The sequence below is a fragment of the Takifugu flavidus genome, chromosome 22 (genome assembly GCF_003711565.1).
Source record: "Takifugu flavidus isolate HTHZ2018 chromosome 22, ASM371156v2, whole genome shotgun sequence".
In the NCBI taxonomy this organism is placed as follows: domain Eukaryota; kingdom Metazoa; phylum Chordata; class Actinopteri; order Tetraodontiformes; family Tetraodontidae; genus Takifugu; species Takifugu flavidus.
The window spans coordinates 2,419,543-2,442,255 of NC_079541.1; the positions used below are offsets into that span (position 1 = coordinate 2,419,543).

Below are 22,713 nucleotides of genomic sequence, written 5' to 3' on the forward strand. Positions count from 1 at the left end.
ACTTCGGACAGTTTCTACTCAAAACTGTCCAGTCATGCCTGGAAAAGACATTTACTTGTTTTATTGCTGCCCTGGAAGCAAGAAGAAAGAGCCTTTAAAATGGTCAGGTGTATTGTGGTGCTAACATGGAGTTCCTGTTGGGACAGGATATCCATGTTGGGAAGCTTGAGCATGTGGCATGTGCCTCAGCGAACACACACTTGCTAAATCCTGACACTGCGAACTGTCAGTCCTTGTAAAGTTTATGTGTGTTTTTGCATCACTGATGAATCAGCTTATTTTGGCACAAGCTAAAGTCCGCGTCATCAAATGCATCAGTCCAAGTAGCCTCACTGAAAACGTACTCGTCCTCTCATCGCTGTATCGGCTCCGGGATAAACATATTTTCCAACAACCTCTTATGAACACCTCTGACCTGCTCCTCTATTCTTTTAAAACACGCTAACTGAAGAGGCGATTTTCAAAACATCCATCTTCTGCTAGCTACTCCAGGTCATGAGTCTGAGCGAGTCCATGATGCTAACAACAATTTCCCCCACTTGCTCACTTCTCCTAATTAACTAATCAGGTCAAATAGGCTTATTAAATAGAGCTGCCACCAAGGCGTTTCCTAGCAACAGTGCTATCCGGCTAGGGTCTTAGCCGGGCTGTGTGTTTCTGTGATACAGGAGAAATTACTGCTGCAGTAAAACTGTCTCTCTGCCATAAGTGATTTGTGAGGTCCCCATAGGCCAGCGTGTAGGACGGCACAGGCTGGATTTGATTATATGCAGGAGGAGATGGTGAGTCGCTGCAGGAGCGACAGTTTAGCCAAAAATCTGCTGTGAGAACATTTGCGGATTAAAAGTGGGGGAAAAAAAATTCAAAGTCATGAAAAAAGCAACCAGAAGTAGCATAAATAGTGATTAAAAAGTTTCTTTTTGTCAAATATATCTCTTCAGTAGCGCACATCTGCTTGCCTTCATGGAAAACATTAGCATGCTACTGCTTCGTCAAGCTATAATTGCGAAACATCACTGTGGTCTTGTTAGACCGCTGGTGTCATTATTTAGCCCTTGAGCAGATGAAATTGAATATCGGGGAGGAGGGAAAAAATAATAAGAATCTGACTTCATTTCCATTACAGGCGTGACAGGCTGTTCATTTTCAGGGTGTACATTTACAGAAAATCTAATCAAAGCCGCACAGTAAAAGTGTTAAATATTAAAGTGCTTATCATACTTTGATTGTGCTATGCTAACAACTTACTCACACATTCCAGATTTCTAACAAATTTGAAGCTAATTGTATGCACAGGCTGGCCAATTATTCATTCTGTCTGAGGAATTAGCTCCGCCCTTATGAGCGTAGACGTCTTATAAATGAAGCCATCGTGACAAGGGTGTAATTTCAACGCGCAGTAATGGATGCTGATCAACCTTAGATTAATGGACAATTACAGCTGTGTTTTATTGCGCATCCACAATAGGGCAACAGCTGGAGGAAGCAGGTTGGCTGCTTCCAGGCATGTCGGCGAGCATGTGGGGAGGGCGAGAGCGTACGCTCTGTCTACGTTTGACATTTCCCACCTCCATAAAAGAACCGAAGGAATTAAACCATCCGAGAAACACCTGAACGCTGACGACCCTTGACAGCTTGTTCTCTTAGGTGGGACAGCAGATTGACTGAAAAGCTCTCTCCCTTCTCCTTCACGCCCAGCTGATGGCGGCCTTTTATAGCGTCGACGGCGCTATTCTTAGCGCGTGCTAACTTCGACTTCATTAGCCGCCGACGGCTTCATTAGGCAACGTAAACTGTTCATTAGCTTAAGAAGTTGAAAAAGCAATCCTGACTCGGAACAAAGCGTTGCTTTGATCAGACTTCCTTTCCCCAGAGGAGGCCGGCTCTTTGTCTTTATGATAGCTTGACAACAAACCCCGGCGGTCTCGCCTCCGCGTGTAAAAAAAGCCCGCCTCTGTGTCTTAAAGCGAATGTCTGGTGGTGTGTGTGACAATTCCGAAGTTGCCTTCGATCTCCCTTTGGCACCAGCTCTTGTTAACAACCCTCGCTCTGTTGTTTTGTAGATTGCATTGACTGCTGCGGCTGGAATAGATTTTGTCTTTCTTCGTCCAAAAACATGTCCCATATTATTTTCTACAAAAACCACCCACCCCCCCCATCATGTGACACACTGCAACGTCCGTGACATGAACGTTCTTTCCAACAACGTAAAGATCCTCATTACACATCCGTCCCTCTTTCATCTGCTAGCCTCTCTTTTGTCCCTGAGAGGTTAGAAATAGACGTTGCCATGGAGTCACACGGGGAAAATTATCTCATATTACCCATCCAAAGAGTCGGCGTGCCATGGGACTTTTGAAGGTGCACTATGCAATCCCACATCATGTTTGGTTCGCTTTAAATAGAGTTCTACGGATAGTCCGATTTGTTGAGGCAGGTGTGAAACCTCACCTGAGTGTGAACTCTGGTTCATCTGAAAATGTGAATCTTGGGTTGCTTGCAAGTGAACCTTGTGGTGGTTCTCCTGCAAACGGACTGTCCAGTGAACCAGACTTCAGAGACACATTCCAGCAATACTTCATTTCAAATAGGCGATGAAGGATAATCATATAAACGAATTTCTGTAGCCAAGTTCATGCCCTTTTATATTTGTCAGACTGATGTCAGGGATGTCACACAGGAACATTTCATTTTGTTTTTTTTACAACCGATAAATGTTTGTAAAAAGTTTCTGTTTGGAATTTGAATTCCTGTCAAATTTTGCTGGATAAAAGTTGCAATAAATTGCCTTTCAGTGATAGATTGTAAGACTGAAATATAACAGATTTTTACAGCAAAGTCCTGGCAGAGTTATCGTCCTGATCGAAGCACATAAAAACAGATTCATCACTGCAACGTACATCTTGTAGAACCATAATACATTAGCATCGGAGCTAAAACAGGCAGAAGCCCTGCCATAAATCCACACTTATTTGATGTTTCCCTGCAAGAGTGAACTAATCCTGTCCGGCTATGAAGTAATTGCAGCGAGGTGGACTGCTCAATCGGGCACGCGGCAGCTTTAGCGCGCATGCTAATGCCAGGCGACAAGAGCTGCGGTGAGCAAAACTCGGAGGCAGATGCACTGAAAAAAACCCGCCCAGCTGAAATCGAATACAACAACTTGAAAGCCTCTTTAAAGCCCCAGAGAGGTGCGCATTAGGGTGCATTACCGCGCGTGCATTCGGTAAGCGAGGGTGGTTAGCGGTAAATGACATTAATCATGCACACGCTCGCCGTGTTGTGGAAGCGTTTGAAGTGTTGTTGAGGGAAATTTTTCGGAGACCCGGAGAGGACACGAGCAACAGCTCATGTCAGACCCAGTTTTTTAAGTTTGTCGTTCCTCGCGCTGTTTCGTGAACACATTCAGAAGGAATCACGCCGTTCGACACTTGGACCGATATTATCGCCAAATCAGTGCAACCGAGTCGTGTCTGTCAGGTTTTCCTCGTTGCAATTGAATTAACAGTACAAGTTGAGCCTGGCGTTGCTGCGTAATCATTATCATTATTTAAGTAATCCTATTGGACCCGAGATTACACTCGCGCTCCCCTGATCAGTTAGAAAATCAAAGTGGGATTACTCTGGGCATATCGCAGATTCCTAAAGAGATTAAGAGCTCATTATAATCTAAGAATATAGTTTGCTCTCTGATTGATTGTTGGTAACGGCGGAAATTATTTTACTGGCTGAAAAATGCCGAGAGTCTGGGTGATTACATGAGATCAAACTGTATGTCTGTCTTGAGAGAGGCGCGCTTCATATCGGCCGTATCCATAGCAACAAAAGGGCCGCACGCCATGTACTTGAATTCTGACAGCTGATTAGTGTGAACATTTGGATTTCACACACTGAGGATGTCTATTATACATCTCTCTTCTGGAGCGCAGTCAGAGGATCAGATCTGAAGCCGTGCCGTCGGAAAGGGCGGAAAGAAGCGGAGGCGGAAGCGCAAGCGGGCTACCGCTCATTTCCTGCACCCCGAGAACAAACCTCCGGGTGCGGTATCGTCAAATGAGCTACAGAAATCAGTGTGGAAGGTGCAGTACACACTCGACTGCCGACTTCAAGCGTATAATTAATCAGATGGAAATTAATGGGACTGACCTTGTTCTAGGAGAGCTTAACCATAGCCGTGGCTGTTATCATTTGACGTTATTTTCAGTGATCGCTCAAGCTAGCCCCATGAGGATTTGGGCCACAACCTTTACTCCTGTCCCATTTTTAGATGAGAGGTGATTATTTGACAGGAACATTTGGATTCCGCTTTGATAGAGGATCTGACTTCTGACACATGAAAGTGGCGAATTAACAAAATGACATCTTCTCATTTCATTTTGGCCCGTTGGGTATTCAGCGGATGGGTGATGGGTCGTGGCCTCGGCGCATCGCATCGCATCGTAAAACTACCCTGCGTAAAGCTGTCACCAAAATAACATCGTAAAAACGCCACCTGAGTAAAGGCGCTGAAGTGTTCCGCTGCACACACAGTGACCACGATAATGACTTCAGAGATACTGTCTTGTTATGCGGCAAATACTTCTTCGTTTGCTGTGACAGCGCCTTAATTAATACACACTCCGGGGCTGCTGCGGTGGACTGGGTGGCTACGTTGATTGGCAGATAGATTAATATTGTCGGACCCTGGAGACGTGTGTCACATTCCTCTTGAAGCCGCTGTTACTTGTTTCAAGGACGATTTCCCCCACCTCCGCCTCCTTTATTCCGCTACTTCTGCCTTGACTAAGAGACTGTGGGGGGTCAGGATCACTCGATCCAGCCTTACAGGACAAATGTGGGAGTGGAGCCCATGGGGGACGGAGGGCTCTCGACTAAATATAATGACGTCTCCCTTTTCTCCAAATTTTGTCTCTACAAGACAAGAAGCCTGCCCGGCACTTCAGTTCAGAACCATCTTCATTACAACACACAAGATGGTGTGTTTATTAGCATTAATTATTCAGTTACTCACTAAAGCCCTCCCACAAACAAGGTAGGGCTGTCACGGTGCATCATTCTCATTATCTTAAGACGATGGGATGAAGGAATGATAAATTAGCATGAAAAAAATGCAAGCAAGCAAGAAGACCAAGCTTTTGTTTTTCTGAAAGACTTTGGCAAATAAGGTGCCCCCAAGGTTGGAGCGGGTCCGCCAAGTCATCAAATGGAATTAAAACGGTCCCCAAAAGGATCAACAAAACAGCACTGCGAGAGACAAGTCGCATTAGCGGCTGTATCAAAAGAGACATGGACGGATGCTTCGGAAAAGAAGAAATTTGTCTCTGAATCTCAACCAGGCGTGGAATTCTAAATATTCATCATGGTTCAAAGGCAGAATGTTTTTTGATGAAAAAGGCAGTAAAAGTGGTGGCGCGCATGTAAACTAGCTCGTAAAGTTGTAATTTGAGCCAAAATGGAGTGTCGCGACACCATTTGAAGGTTGAATAATACTAAACAGCAGACTCAAAAGGCTGCTACATAAATATTCGTATCAGAAGTGAGGCTAGCATACAAAGTTAGGTTTTTATTGATTATTATAATTAGGTTTGGTGGCCCATAGATTGTAAATAAAAAATGACGAGAGTTCTCGTTGACCTAAATGTCACTGTTCCAAATTTGATGTGCGAGAATTTATTTTCCAGATCAGATTGCTTTTTAATTACCTGTTCCTTTTACAATTACTGACATGCGTCATTGACACCGGTGCCACTGTTATTATCTTTATCCTGAGGGTTAAATGACCCTCACAGGTGCCATTTAACATATTAATATGTCCAATAAGCTTCAGTATTTGTTAGCTTCCATTATGATGCAGTCAGTTTTTCGTCCTTTTTTCGGGGCAACTTTCATGTTTTCATTAGTTTCTGCTGCGTCTTGAAGGTCCTCAAACACATTAAATCAAAGGCGTCTGAAAGCCCGGGGTATTTCGCCGCTTTAACGCCACCAGGGGCTCTCTTTTGCTTCCCGGACTTTGCAGTTTGTTCCATGTTTTTTCCGCTTCACCTCTTTCCCCCACGCGGGTTCTCCTTGATTTTTGTACTCTGCTTCAACTCCGCCTTGGGTTCAACTTTGGAATTAGTTTGTCTCTGCCGGTTGATTGGCGGTGGAGGGGTTTCTGATTCCAGGTTGCCTTGATGTGGCTGAAGTCATCAGGTTGCCTTCGAGACTCCATCTTCTTCTCAAATCCTCAAATCTTGCATCACATTCAGGATGCAGATTTATTCCTTTTGCCATTTCCTTAAATGAATTGGTTCGGCCCGAAGGTGTACCCCCACGTGCCTCGGCAGTGCGTTAGCACCGTTTTAACGCTTGCCTCCTCGCTTGCATGAGCACAGTTACCAAGCCCCCCCCCCCGCACGCCGTGGTCACTCTAAACACTTTATTTATCGGGGACTGACAGGATGTGCCCCAGAGTTTTAAAGCTGCATTTGCTATCATCGCTTAATTGCAGACAACGTGTTTGACACTCCGCTGGGCAATAGATGATTTCAAGCCGCTTCATTTGAAACGGCTGCGGTGGCTGTCAATAAGGGAGCCGCAGTCCCAGCCGAGGCCGCATTGTTGGAATTCAATATGACAAGAGAGAGTGAAAGGAGGATGTAATTAGCAAAGGCTCACTCCCAGAACGTCGCTGCATCGCCGTAGGCGTTACGAGCTGTCGATGTACACACAATAGAATGCGCGTTGTAATTTCACTCGAACGAAATACATGCACGGGTAAAATAACTTACATGTGACAAACCTGTGAGCAACCTGGGAAAAGATGCAATTCACGAGCAAAATATATGAAAAGTCGTGTTCCGTTTCTCAATACTTGTGAGTTCACGCGTGGATGTCGGCACTTTAAAGTCTGTGCTTTCTGCTATTGCTGCTGGCGTCGCTGACTGAAATGTGCTGAAATGCATTGTGGGAGACCTAGCTGTCCCAAGTCCACACAAGTCATGCTCGCTGCATGCTTGAAAAATGGGTGGAATAAGTACACCTAGCGGAAATTGGAGCGTACGAGGCAAGTTGCGAACTTTGAATTGGAACCATAACGATGTTTCACAAAATGGAGTATTCATCTTGAGAAGTGGCATGTGACTCCATGATGTGCTGGTGCTAGCCTTCAGAGGTTCCTTATTTAGGGTGGAAGGGGCATTTTTGCTATTCTTCAGGAATACTCTTGCCTCATCTTCTCAACTGCTTAATCCCTTTTTGGGGTCACAGGGGTTCAAAGCTTCTTCAGGAAGGCGCACATGTACGGTTGAACATAACATGGATCACGCAGTTACGATGAACCTCACCCACTTTGCATGGAAAGACACGGAGAATATAACAAATGTATATTCTTCCAGGGTTCTAATTTCAAACAAGTCTTCCCGTTAAAAAGGAGAAAGAACCAGGCTGGATGACCAGTAGCCAAGGACGCACCTCCCTCTGCTATTTGTTGCTGAGCCGCTGATGCTACCTCTGCAGGTGCGTGTGCATGTGTGGCCAAATCCCAGTATGAATGACCTCCATGTCCTTAACCCGGTTAAAGCTGCCATCTCTGCAATTGCAGTCATATCTCAACCCCTCTGTTCGCGCTCTTCACTTTCCCCCCCTCATCCCTTTCTTCTGTTTCGGCTCTCTTAGCCTCCAGTCATTGTATAATTGGTATTATTAAACCTCAGCGTGTTGAGAAAGATTTAAGAGTTTAAACCATCTTTTTTTTTCCATAACGCGCATGTATAATTTAAAAAAGCAATCTCGGTGAGATGTGAGACACGGACTTACTCAAACACGTTTGATTGCGACAGTATTGATAAATCCCACGTGAGTTTTCCCGCCTCTGCGAAATAACCACTTATCGCTCGCCGAGTCGTCGTGGGCGATAACGGACACCGTGCGCGGAGAGATAGTGCGTCTCGGCAAAACGGCAGAGGTACGCGGCCGTCCTCGTTAAGCTAAATAAAACATTTATGAAACATTTTGTTCTCTACAGTACATTAAGCAATTTCGATTTCCTCTCCGCTGTATGAAGATCCCAAAACGATATCAGTCACAGCGACCAACTGGAGCAAGAGCGAGAGCGTGCACATGAATGCAAATACGGCTAAGTGACCACAGCGCCTTAGAGAGGACAGCCAACCAAAGTTGTGTATTTATGTCGTGGCGCCTCTTCCCCCGGGGCGACTGAAGTGGTTGTGAAGGAGCTCTCACTGCATTTAAAGCCTCATCTGGGATTATTTTTCAGCTGTTTCTGTTTTTTTTTTTTTTAATTATTATTTTTCTAGCAGCCTGACCTGGAGGCCATCATGGATGGCAGATAAAAAGGGAGTGGTTTGATCATGAGGGACAGATTAGGCTGTAGTCGCTGGGGCGTAGAATGTGGTCAACCTCTTGAAATAATTCACTCTTAGCAAATGAGCTGCTTTTGAGGCGACTCGGCCAGATGGTAATGCTCGTCTGCTAGCACCAACCGACGAGCCCTCACATCGGTGAATTCTGCTGCTCTCTAACGTGCTTAGAAATGAAGCGGAGGCTGGAGCAAATTGGAAGATTTGAATACCTTGGAAATCCAAACAAAATCACAGATTCAGATTCGATTTAGATTCCTTTATTTGCTAATGTGGGCCAGTGCACAGAAACAGGGTCGGCTCGTTACAGGGGTCGGCGCTGTGTTCAACGCTCGAGTTAATGCTATCGTTATTGCTAACGAGCCCACAACAAATGACAAATTGAAACGAATGAATCAAACACGAACAAATAAGGAAAGTGATTGTATTGTATGACATTGACATTAATACATGTTGTTAATGGTAGGAGTCCCAAGTGTTTTCCCTCTCCCCTCCCCTTCTGTGTCCTGTCTGTTTCCCTTGTTTGTCTGTTTTCAGGCTGGGTGGAGCGTTCTCCATAAAAGGCCGATCAACTCATCGCCGATTCGTTGTTCAACCCCCTGTGGTTTTTCTTGTTTTCAGCCTCACTCTCGTGAGCGTCTGCATTTGGGGTCTTGATTGGTGTCCGCAGTTCGTCACAGTTAAACTGTGATTCTCCTCTTAACATTCCCTCTTGACCACTTCTGTGACTCATAGAAAAGTCCCAGGTTCGATTCCCAGCTCTGGATCATTGGGCGGAGTGAAGTCTGTCGCCCAGTGGCTGCTGCTTCTTCAGTTCCATGCCCGTCTTGATTGTAAGTCCATCTTAAAGTCCACCATAAAGTTAAACGTACACCATCTGAATCCTCATAGTCCTTCCAGTTCTCCTTCACCTCCTCGGCAGGATCCGGTGCTCTGTTGACCCAAAGTGATCTCCTTTCATTCTATTCATCAACCATTGATTGGCCCTTTTCTGCTCTTCCACCTCTCTAATGGTCTGCTTCAACCTCTGCTTTATGTACTGGGTAGAGACCTGATATTCCTTGAGGAGATCCTGGACCGCTATTCTCTTGTTTCTCTCCTTTTCGAGATTCTCTTCCATCTGAGCAACATTTCCTTAAATGAATTGGTTCGGCCCGAAGGTGTACCCCCACGTGCCTCGGCAGTGCGTTAGCACCGTTTTAACGCTTGCCTCCTCGCTTGCATGAGCACAGTTACCAAGCCCCCCCCCCCGCACGCCGTGGTCACTCTAAACACTTTATTTATCGGGGACTGACAGGATGTGCCCCAGAGTTTTAAAGCTGCATTTGCTATCATCGCTTAATTGCAGACAACGTGTTTGACACTCCGCTGGGCAATAGATGATTTCAAGCCGCTTCATTTGAAATGGCTGCGGTGGCTGTCAATAAGGGAGCCGCATTCCCAGCCGAGGCCGCATTGTTGGAATTCAATATGACAAGAGAGAGTGAAAGGAGGATGTAATTAGCAAAGGCTCACTCCCAGAACGTCGCTGCATCGCCGTAGGCGTTACGAGCTGTCGATGTACACACAATAGAATGCGCGTTGTAATTTCACTCGAACGAAATACATGCACGGGTAAAATAACTTACATGTGACAAACCTGTGAGCAACCTGGGAAAAGATGCAATTCACGAGCAAAATATATGAAAAGTCGTGTTCCGTTTCTCAATACTTGTGAGTTCACGCGTGGATGTCGGCACTTTAAAGTCTGTGCTTTCTGCTATTGCTGCTGGCGTCGCTGACTGAAATGTGCTGAAATGCATTGTGGGAGACCTAGCTGTCCCAAGTCCACACAAGTCATGTCCGCTGCATGCTTGAAAAATGGGTGGAATAAGTACACCTAGCGGAAATTGGAGCGTACGAGGCAAGTTGCGAATTGGAACCATAACGATGTTTCACAAAATGGAGTATTCATCTTGAGAAGTGGCATGTGACTCCATGATGTGCTGGTGCTAGCCTTCAGAGGTTCCTTATTTAGGGTGGAAGGGGCATTTTTGCTATTCTTCAGGAATACTCTTGCCTCATCTTCTCAACTGCTTAATCCCTTTTTGGGGTCACAGGGGTTCAAAGCTTCTTCAGGAAGGCGCACATGTACGGTTGAACATAACATGGATCACGCAGTTACGATGAACCTCACCCACTTTGCATGCGAGTACGTGGAAAGACACGGAGAATATACAAATGTATATTCTTCCAGTGCCGGGTTCTAATTTCAAACAAGTCTTCCCGTTAAAAAGGAGAAAGAACCAGGCTGGATGACCAGTAGCCAAGGACGCACCTCCCTCTGCTATTTGTTGCTGAGCCGCTGATGCTACCTCTGCAGGTGCGTGTGCATGTGTGGCCAAATCCCAGTATGAATGACCTCCATGTCCTTAACCCGTTAAAGCTGCCATCTCTGCAACTGCAGTCATATCTCAACCCCTCTGTTCGCGCTCTTCACTTTCCCCCCCTCATCCCTTTCTTCTGTTTCGGCTCTCTTAGCCTCCAGTCATTGTATAATTGGTATTATTAAACCTCAGCGTGTTGAGAAAGATTTAAGAGTTTAAACCATCTTTTTCTTTTCCATAACGCGCATGTATAATTTAAAAAAGCAATCTCGGTGAGATGTGAGACACGGACTTACTCAAACACGTTTGATTGCGACAGTATTGATAAATCCCACGTGAGTTTTCCCGCCTCTGCGAAATAACCACTTATCGCTCACCGAGTCGTCGTGGGCGATAACGGACACCGTGCGCGGAGAGATAGTGCGTCTCGGCAAAACGGCAGAGGTACGCGGCCGTCCTCGTTAAGCTAAATAAAACATTTATGAAACATTTTGTTCTCTACAGTACATTAAGCAATTTCGATTTCCTCTCCGCTGTATGAAGATCCCAAACAAAACGATCAGTCACAGCGACCAACTGGAGCAAGAGCGAGAGCGTGCACATGAATGCAAATACGGCTAAGTGACCACAGCGCTTAGAGAGGACAGCCAACCAAAGTTGTGTATTTATGTCGTGGTGCCTCTTCCCCCGGGGCGACTGAAGTGGTTGTGAAGGAGCTCTCACTGCATTTAAAGCCTCATCTGGGATTATTTTTCAGCTGTTTCTGGTTGTTGTTTTTTTTAATTATTATTTTTCTAGCAGCCTGACCTGGAGGCCATCATGGATGGCAGATAAAAAGGGAGTGGTTTGATCATGAGGGACAGATTAGGCTGTAGTCGCTGGGGCGTAGAATGTGGTCAACCTCTTGAAATAATTCACTCTTAGCAAATGAGCTGCTTTTGAGGCGACTCGGCCAGATGGTAATGCTCGTCTGCTAGCACCAACCGACGAGCCCTCACATCGGTGAATTCTGCTGCTCTCTAACGTGCTTAGAAATGAAGCAGAGGCTGGAGCAAATTGGAAGATTTGAATACCTTGGAAATCCAAACAAAATCACAGATTCAGATTCGGATTTAGATTCCTTTATTTGCTAATGTGGGCCAGTGCACAGAAACAGGGTCGGCTCGTTACAGGGGTCGGCGCTGTGTTCAACGCTCGAGTTAATGCTATCGTTATTGCTAACGAGCCCACCACAAATGACAAATTGAAACGAATGAATCAAACACGAACAAATAAGGAAAGTGATTGTATTGTATGACATTGACATTAATACATGTTGTTAATGGTAGGAGTCCCAAGTGTTTTCCCTCCCCCCCTCCCCTTCTGTGTCCTGTCTGTTTCCCTTGTTTGTCTGTTTTCAGGCTGGGTGGAGCGTTCTCCATAAAAGGCCGATCAACTCATCGCCGATTCGTTGTTCAACCCCCTGTGGTTTTTCTTGTTTTCAGCCTCACTCTCGTGAGCGTCTGCATTTGGGGTCTTGATTGGTGTCCGCAGTTCGTCACAGTTAAACTGTGATTCTCCTCTTAACATTCCCTCTTGACCACTTCTGTGACTCATAGAAAAGTCCCAGGTTCGATTCCCAGCTCTGGATCATTGGGCGGAGTGAAGTCTGTCACCCAGTGGCTGCTGCTTCTTCAGTTCCATGCCCGTCTTGATTGTAAGTCCATCTTAAAGTCCACCATAAAGTTAAAACGTACACCATCTGAATCCTCATAGTCCTTCCAGTTCTCCTTCACCTCCTCGGCAGGATCTGGTGCTCTGTTGACCCCAAAGTGATCTCCTTTCATTCTATTCATCAACCATTGATTGGCCCTTTTCTGCTCTTCCACCTCTCTAATGGTCTGCTTCAACCTCTGCTTTATGTACTGGGTAGAGACCTGATATTCCTTGAGGAGATCCTGGACCGCTATTCTCTTGTTTCTCTCCTTTTCGAGATTCTCTTCCATCTGAGCAACCTGAGTGGACAGAATGCTTTTCTCCTGTTGTAGCTCTGTAAGGTCCTGGCTCAACAGCAATTCCACCTTTTTCTTTATGATTCCGCAGGGAAAGGCACACAGATATTGGGACTTTCGGAACATTTTTTAATGATCTTACTTCAACTGCAACTATACGATTATAAGTATATACTATATACTATGTACTACATACTATACTTTGGGACTTTACAAGGTAAAGGCCGTGAGCCATAATCTTTTGCGTTGATGCCTAAAATCCCAAGTTCAAAGGCAACCTTAGCGGTTTGATCAGTTAATTAAAGATCAAAGGTCACAACTGTGCAGAGAAATGATATTTGCTTTCTGCAAGATTCTGGTCACTCTTGTACAGGAAACCAAATGTGTTTTAGAAAACGTGACTTTCTGCATCACTGCTAGCCCACACGCAACTATTTTAATGGAACAATGCTCAATTAGTCAAATAAAAATACACAGGCTGTAAAGAGTTAATTGCTGATAATTTGCTCGCGTCTCCTGATGAAATTTAAGTGAAATGTAACGATTTTCCTCTCCCACATCAGCAGTTTATTTTTTCTCTCAACACTTCTCCTCATTACCACAATCAGTCCTCAATTGTACTAATTTGTGATGAAGTTGATGCTGTAAAGCAACAATTTACGCAGTTAATCATGACGTTTAAAGTGTAAATATGATCATAAATGTTTGATATTACATTTCATCCTTAGATTACATCACTTTGTACGGACATTCATAACCTGTTCTGGGATCATTCAGTGTCTCCATGGAGATTTGGCTAGAAAATAAGTGTAGAGGTCAGCCGTATTTAGAACTGATTTTGCAGAACCCATCACGGTTAAAGTATCCAGCACATTCCAAATGGTGCAATTTAGTTCCATTCAAAACTGTGTCTCAACGAAAAGCTTTTCTGTATAATAGCTGTCACGCACGAGAAGCAGAGGGGAGAAAAAAGTAAAGGTGCCGTGTCTGTGTGTCTTGACCTTAGCCGCGATTAGCATAATTGAATTTCAAACGATCGAGGGGGGGTATAGGGATGAGGAAGGGGAAAACCTCCGAGAGTGTGTAAATGGCCCGTGGTTGGCACGCCTCTGCAATATCAGTGCATGCTGATGAAGTCCACTGAGGACAAAGTAGTCGTACTCGTTTTGTGAGGGATTAGGAGACCTGCAGTTTTTAGAGTTTAGCATTAGCTTCTTGTGAATGTTTAAAGCTGGTGTGGAAATTTATTTTGGTGCTCGAATGCCGCTGCCGTCTTTAATTCTCCTTACCTGTCAGCTGCCCGCCGTCACGGTGTCCGCCGCTCAGTGAGTGGGAAGATGCAAGAATATGGAGATATCCTCTCTTTGTGTCATCATGATTAATGACAAGCGAGGTGTGGCAGCGGGTAGGGCCCCTCTCCCCTTGTGGAAGGCCAAGCTATCCCTCAAACGGGCTCCCCGGGAGCGCAGATGTCCATAAACATGCACAGACAATCCGATCCCTCAGCAGGTGGTTCCTGTCCTTGGCAGAAGAAAGAAAAGTCAAATTGGCATGCATTAGAATGATGGCAGGCGTCCCTGAGGACTGCCTGTTTTTTGTGTGCTGTCACGGTCCACGGGCCTGCCCAGGATGCCTCTGACAGGGTTTGATCCCTCCCCACTTATATAGCTACAGAAAAATTGACCAAAATGACCACCTTCCTGTTTTACCTGCACTTGGGTGCTGTGTTCCTTTCCCCCGTGACGAGAGCGAGGTCCCATTGAATGTTTGTAGCTTTTGTTTGTGAGAAGGATTATTGTTATTGTTGTTATTAGTATATCTTTAAATGCTATTGTATGTAGACTTTGAGTGTTTGAGGAATGTTGATAGGAAAGGAAGAACATGAGAGTGTCGTAAAAGTGCTGAAGCTGCTTACAATCAAGCTCAGCACTCAGACGTATCCTGTTGGTCAGGATTAGAGAAGTTTGTAAAGATGTCAGAAGACAATGAATTATGAGATCCTGTTTAGACACCCATTCTGTTTGCACCAATAAAAGAGGTGAGCGAGCAGCAGACGAACGGAGTTGACAGAGGAAGCTTGAACTGCTGCTCGGCTCCCCCTTTGCAAAGGACTCCAGTTGTTTGCGTGGTTACTCTGAGTCTAGTGAACGAACAGCGCGGGTGATCAAAACTTCATCCTCACATGTTTTCAACAGTTTTGCTGTATTCTGATCAGATACACTAAGTCCAGTTTGCATCAGGAGTTAAGACCCAGTTCTTCTGGGTTGAATTGTTCCCTTCCCAGGTTTATTTTTTAAGTATCTGCTCATTAACAACCTGGTTCACCTAACCCGGAGGCTCATTTAACCTTCAGTCTTGACAGCAGCACTCCCCAAATTGCTATTGGACATATGGTTTGCTAGCACAAGTGAGCTCTTGCTCTGCAGCTGCTCACTGTTTTGACATTTGCATGATAAAACGAGTTACCAGTTTTTGCTGTTCTGAAACCACATAGAACAAAGGCAAATTTGACTGAGCAGAGACAGGAGAAGGTAGTTGAGAGTCGTGTATTCTGTCCTTTCAGCCTCTCACTGGGAGTCACGGACGATTCTGGCATCAGCCTTTGGAGTTTAGTTTTGCTTTTCTTTTCTTCTGAAGATCAAGCTGCACTGCAGCAAAATGGAAAAAAGGACGAAAAAATCAAAAGATTCAAACCTCTAGAAACATAAGTTGCTTTTATTGAACATCAAGGACAACTTGGATGAGGCCGAATAACTGGGGAGACACTTAGCATCACTGTTTTTGCGACAGTTTTTACAAAATACCTTACAGATCTAAAAATCAAAACGTGTAATAGAATATATGTAGATGCTTGTAATCGCCTTTTGACTAAATTAAGGGAGTTTGGGAGCTAGCTGATACAATAGGAACAAAGATTTGCATATTTGTCTCTAATGGAAGTAAGATGTCACGTGTGTAGACAGTCTTGGTCAACAGGAAATAAAACTGACAGGAAATAGGAAGTGAAACGGACAGGAAGTCATGTACAATGCATAATATTCAAAACACCTTGCAAAACTTTTCAGAAATATTGCAGCCCCCAATAATCTGTATCAGAGTTGGACACTAAAACAAAAGAGGTATTTTATAAATCAAATAACAAAACTAAGTTTTACAGCAATTCTACAAGGTATTTTCCATTTTCTGACATAAAAAAAAAAGAAATTGAACTGTTCTGTGCTTCACCGTTAGACTCACTCAGCACTAAGTTGTCCGCCAGTTTTTTAATCTTCACGGAGAACCATCCACATTGTTCCACATCAGAGGACATTATAAATGCATGTGAGCTTCCCTTGTACTCTACACTGTAAAATCAATGCCAAAAGAGGTTATAAAATGGTAATCGCGTCTCATTCTGCATTTATGAGGGAGTTAATTTAGGAACACAGGGCACACCAGAATTGCAACTGTCTGATATTCGATTCTTTGGAATTCATTATTCACGCCAGTTAGCATCAGACAGGAGAGCGGTCCGTGTTATCGTTTGCCAATCATTTCTGTCCTGTTTAAAGGGAGATTTCCATGGGCCGACGCTCTGAAGTCCGCCCACATGCTACAAACAGGTTGCCTTTTCCCGCTCGACACGACACGTGTCAACATCTTTAAATCACCGTATCAACACGCTGGCGTTAGCTTTTAGCCTTGAGATGCTGGTAAAATTGTCAAAATGTTCTTATACCTTACTCAGTTGAACATTATTGACACATTGTATACAGATCAAACACACATGGAAATACTTCATGTGTAGCATGTTTTGTACTTTAAACTGTGGGGGGTCAGAGGTCAGTGTGCAGCTGTCGAACTAGCGATACCTGCAGAAATGACACATTGGCCATCTAATTAGATTAAGCTACAGTTATGGGTTGGATCAGCATTAGAAATTCATCATCTCCCAAACATGGCTGGTATTTCTGGTTTTAGTGCTCAGAAAAGATGCAAAACATCCTTTAATGGGGGGTAAGAACCGCCTCATTTGCAGAGGATATTAGCCTTTTCAGTGACTTCCTGCTACTTAATCTATCGTCTTTGAATCACTAAGGTGGCACCACATGGAATAATCACCATCCTCTCAGCAGGAGCAGCTAATAAACACCAAGATATGGATGTAACGACAGAGAAATCATCTTCGCTTGGCAGAGAGAAGTGTTTAACTTTGATTATTTGCCATTTTTCAATCCAGAAAACGCTATTTTCAATCTCTCTCCACCAAAGTGCGTTCATAAATGAAGGATAGTCACAAAGCAGCAGCCACAGGCACAATAAGAACATGTGGCGCTCGCACATGGGAGACCACGTACAGCAGAAGCTGCTCATCCGTCAGCATGAAGACGGACATCCACACAAGAGACTCTCTTTCTTCTTCCCTCCCTTCTCAAGGCATTATTCTTTCACTTCCCCTTAAGCTAATGGAGATGTTATGAGAACAGAGCTTTCAGAGTTCTCCTGATACAGCACTTCCACCATTTCTTTGCGCAAATCTTTTATCGTACGACACATTTCAGCCTCAGGAATTATACATTATTGAGTGTGACTACTTTATGCCTCACTTGTCACCAGGCTCACTATACTGCTGCAGCCAAACTCGCCGACATGCCGAGTTACGTGTAGAGTTTATTTAACGATTTTCTACATGGCTGATTTACTGTGCTCGGTATTTGCAGTGCTGGGTACATAAGGTGGCTTTTGTTGTCATCGTTCTGCCCTTGTAAACGTTGCGTTTTGTTCTGCGGAAAAATCGGAAAAAAAATTAAATAACAAAACTAGTTTTAAACACAGCCCCAGTTTTCAAAGCAACCAAGTGACTTTTTAGATTTCAAATAGATTTGAACATTTGAGGACTTGGGATAATTCTGCTTTTAAAGTCCAGTTTGAGTCAGTTTGAGTTCATGCTGTTAGTTTTTTTTAGCAAACATTTAAACATATTGGCTGTTTGTTGGAAGAGTCTTGGATCAACTGGAAAAACCACCATTTGGTGTCTTCTGCTCATTGTTAACAGAAGCTGGATCTAACTTCCACTCTCATTCTTGCACACTGACATGACTACTTGTTTTTTTAGCCACTATTTGGATGCAAGAATTTTCATATTTGCCTCCTTTATAAGCTCATCCAGACATTAACCCTCATTCATTCAGTAAGAAAAGGACAGCAAACAAATTTGCTGGATCCTCCTGGAGTTTCCTCTCCTCTGAGGCAAACACAGCTCTCACGTTGTCCTCCGAGTGTGTGGGCCAACCCCTCCCACATGGGAGCAGAAGCTTCCCGGTGTCTCTCATGCTCCAAGTACGGCTTGATGGATGGTGGCTGGTAGGAACCCCCCCGTACCATGATGCCAAATTGCAGCTATCTGCTGATGTGTTTAAGAAATAACGTTCTCCATCTCGGCCTGTCGAGATGCCAGGCCCAGTGGCGATGTATTAAACAGTATATTGATAATTGAAATCCTCGCAGCCCCCGTGATGCCTTTCTGCTGACTGTGTTCTTTTGGGCAGATGGTCTCTATTACTCATGTTCAATTGGAGAGCGGGAAAAAAAGAGCAAATGGGAAGGGCTGATGTAAAAATCTGATTTATTTTAGGGCCGTGCGTGTGGAAATTAAGTCATACAGAATACTTCAGCACCTAATTGTAGCAGCAAATTTGACACATCTTGAATCCAGCATTACCCTTGCACTCGCTATTCCTCGTTTAGTAAAGCTCTTCCATACATAGTAATGTCTGATGAATGTGCGCCTCGTAGAATCCCTGGGCTGCACAAACGAGGGACCTTTTTTTTCTCCGAGGCCTCAGACATATTACATCGGAGGGTAATAGCCCATTTCGCCTTTGATTCCAGCAGATCCTGTGAGTGCGTTTTCGCCTGTGGCGCCTGGCTGAAATAGAAATAGGACGGAACTGTTGACAGTAGCCAGTGTCCCATAATCGCCCCACAAGCGTAAAGATCAATTTATTTTCCTAAAACACAACTTGTTCATCCATCTTTGATACTGCACGTCGAAGTTCAAAGCTAATGTTGTGCACAAGGATGAGAGCAACACAGATGATGGACATGGGGGGGAAGGTTAGGCTACCAGGAAGCGGGAGATACGGCCGAAAATTCGAGAGGCAGGACAAAACATTGCCATGTATTGTTGCCTGAAAAAAAAACATGTACCATGTCTTGTAACTCCCTAAGATTTAGCAGAGCGACCAGTGAAACATGCACTTGTCAGATTTAACAGAGCTGCATTAAAGTTAATTGTGTTTGTTTGCCTATTTGCACGTTTTTTCAGCTCTTCCTTTTTATAGCAAGACCTGCTACTTCTTGCACGCCATAATTGCCCGGCACACTCGGGACAGGGAGGCTTTGTTTACTGTACAGCGAGTCGACAGATCAACCCCCCCCCTCCCGATAACTGCTGAGCAGAAGATGCATGTTTGCAGTTAAGATTCTGCCAGCCATGAAACACCCTGGATGGGAGTGAAAGTGAAAAGCTCGCACGTCGGACAAAAGCAGGAGAGCTAAAAAAAAAAAAAAATGCTGGCAAGGTCTGTTTGAAAATGCAAGACCTGATATGATCAATGTTGGGGGTGGGGGGTGGGGGGAATCAATACTTTTAAAAATGAGGGATGGTCCAATGGAAAGCCCTTCAAAGTTGCACATTCAATAAAGAGATGGCGCAGAGAAAATTAGACAATGTGAGGATGCCAAAGATATCCGACCTTGAGGAGAATTAACATTTGCAATATCAACTGGGCGGCTGGAGCGGCGGGACTTCCTGTCAATCTTGGCAAGACATTTATTAAGTGGATTGAGAACAAGTGGAAGTAACCAACCAGAGGTGGGTCTCTCTGGTCAGGTGAGGGACTTTATTTACAGGTTTATTGCTCTGACAGTGTGTCACACAGAGGAAGTTACCACTGGAGAAAAGAGAATCATAATTTGTGCCAATTTGATGCTTGGTGTAGCACGAGCTATCTTGGCGGCAACAACACAATAAAGCTTGCTACCATAGCCAACCTCAGCCTGCCATTACAATATAAATCATACACGCCTAAATTTGTGATGCTCAAACCATAACTGTTAATTCTAGTAATTATTTATGTATCAGGAATGACAGATGTCAAAAAGTGAAGCTACCTTGACATTTTCCAGAAGTTTGAGGTGCCACAGAAACAAAAAACACAAAAATCATGAGGAATCAGTCAGTTGCACACTTTACTTCCAATGCTTAATGCTAATATTAAAATCAAACTAAAGGCCTGCCCCACACATTGAGTATTCAGATGTTCTATAGGGGGTGTAAAGGATCCCAGAGGGTAAACATCCCCTTTGTCTGAATTTCAGGCAGTTTGAACCACTGATTCTGCATTTGCTTGATCCGCTCTTATAATTCAATGCAGCTTCAAACGAGATTGAATTTAGGATTTAGGAGCCAGGCTGCTCGCTTTAATTAGCCTCCAATAACACCGTGTACTCCAATAACTTCCAACTACAGAAATGTGTTTTCACATGCACCAGGATTTGTCTTCAGGGGTTTGAGCAACACCCAGCTTTCATAGCAGCATTTAAAACCCAACATCCAGTGGGGGAAAAGAAAATATCAAAAAGATCCTTTATATCCCAGGAGAAGCAAGCGACCAATCCTTACCCTGGACACATTCTAGGGACAGGTTGTTTATGGGGCCCCCCCTGAGTGTCACCGCCAAAGTGACAGCGCAAGAGGCATTGGCAGGCATGGCAATGAACTGTGTACTTCTCCATGGAGAGGGGTAAAAAGAGGCAATTTCTGGAATGATGGGTGCCGGAGATGATGCCCAATATGCTTCAGCTCTATACAATTTACAGCCTCTGCAATGCTGTGTAAACAGCTGGGGAGCACAACACTGTGTTCTGCAATTTCCCCCCTCCCCTTTCCAGCTTTTCCTTTTTTCATGCTCGGTCTGCATCGTCCTTGAGAGAACATCATTTTAGATTTCTCTTGAGTAATACTGTCGTGTTTGCCTTTTTGTCTGGATGCTAGCATTGGCGTCTTTACCTTTGCATCCATCACTGTTGACAGAGGAGCAACTTTTAAGCTAACGGTTTTCAGGAGAGCGTCTTGTACAAACAAGTGGAGATTGAAGAATGTTGTTATGTCACATGACATGGCAACAACCGGCCCAGGCTCCCCAAACAGGACCCTGAACAAGTTAATAAAAAAAAAAAATCTGGTCACTACAACAATTGGCTCCGTTAGATTTGTTAGATTCCAGACACCATTAGCTAACAAGTTGCGCAAAAGACAACAAATTTGTTTATTTACGGCTTTACCCTTCACAGTTAATTATCCATCTGTGTAGTGTTGATCCTCATTCATCCGGGTCACTGAAGAAATTGACCAGAGAACTGCGGATATGACAACAAGAACTTACTGCAAACCTGATTGGAGGCCATTAATGTGAATCAATTTTATGACGCCTGTCGGCTGAAGGAGTTCTGTCCAAGATGGTGACGCTCATCAAACTGTTTACTGCACATGAAATATTGGAGCAACTTCATAATATTGACACGATCTCTAGCTTGTACTCACGGTAGTTTATGTATGTCCTCGCCTGCTCCTAAGGCTGAGTTGTCCGTTATGTGCTAGAGGCACATGCAAGGATTCACCTGGGGCTAGGGTGAGGTGAGCCATAACGGTGGTAATCCTCCCCCTCCTCACACCTCTGTTAGCCCTCCCTCACTCACCTTACTGAACCTGCACACAGTGGATATGCTGTACACCCAATAGCATTAATACACTAGCACACATATTCGTTATATTTAACCATGGACTAAAAAAAAAAGCCCCAGCCCTCCGGTAATCTGCTCCATCTAAGTGTATTATGGTCTATTCACTGAATCTTGGCATGTGGTGGCGGAAGAGGAGCAGTTGTATTTGATTACACCATTGATGCACAACACGGTTGACTTGTTTACCAGTCAGACTTGATGGAGCTTGTTTCACCGTCCATCTACCTCCACAGGGCCAAAAAAGAATCGCTTATGGGTCATGATATTTTTCTAACCACTTCTGCCTTCCAGGAATAATTGTGAAGTCTGGTCTCCATGCCGACGCTTCCTGGAAGAAAATGAATATTTACCAGATTTCTCTTTTTGTTTATGCGCGCTCTTCTGAGGGCGCCGTCAGACGCTGCAAGAGGTCATCCAGGCCTGACATTGGCACGCCACCCCCCAAATGGCAGCTGCGAATCTGCCTCGCCAGACACAGGGAGCTACAGTCTGAGGTCAAACCTCGAAACGCTCACCCCGACTTTCCAGCAGATCTGTGGCGATATCTGCAGAGGCTGTCGCCCGCTGGCATGCGGTCTTTGGTGTTCGAGTCAAGCCACCAAGTTGATGCCTGACTCGGAAAAAGAGCTCAGAGTTTTTTTTTCCCGGCACTAACTGGAACGCTGCGTAACAGCTTCTGTCCACCCACAGGGACAGATCCTGTATCTGTGGGAGGGTGGTTTAACTGTAAACCAAACATTATTTAAACCTAATAACGGCATTGCTGTGGTATCTTAAAGGGCCATTCCTAAAAAACAACGGCTACCGTGCTCCTACTTTAACTTTTTTTTTTTAAATAATGGAAAACAAAATGCGTCTTTCAGACCGTGAGCGAGTGTGATTGAACAACGCAGCGATGATGATTCATGCATGTAATGGATCCGGCATCTCAAATGAATGACTCTTGAGTAACCCCTCACACTCGTACCCAGATACGGCGTCAAACACATCACCTGCGGCTTTTCATTTTGTTTTTCTCACAATGGTGAAATTGTGAAAACAGGAGGTGACCTCGTCTTCTCCCGAAAGCAGCGGCGGAGATGGACACGGTTGCCAGGACGACGCTTTTTCAAAAGTTGGTGGCGTGTTTGAAACATAAAAAAAGGACTGCTGCCAAATTAATTTTTCAATTGCTGGATAACGACTCATAATTTACCTGGGATGAATAAA

At 44.5% G+C, this 22,713-nt stretch overlaps 1 long non-coding RNA gene across 1 annotated transcript in view; it reads right to left on the minus strand.

Moving 5' to 3' along the window:
• The window catches only part of LOC130518894 (uncharacterized), a 60,803-nt gene that overhangs the window by 13,988 nt on the left and 24,102 nt on the right, over positions 1–22,713 (minus strand). Inside the window, exon 2 of the long non-coding RNA XR_008948160.1 lies at positions 14,007–14,238. This is a non-coding gene — a long non-coding RNA (uncharacterized LOC130518894). The remainder of the gene's footprint in view (positions 1–14,006; positions 14,239–22,713) is intronic.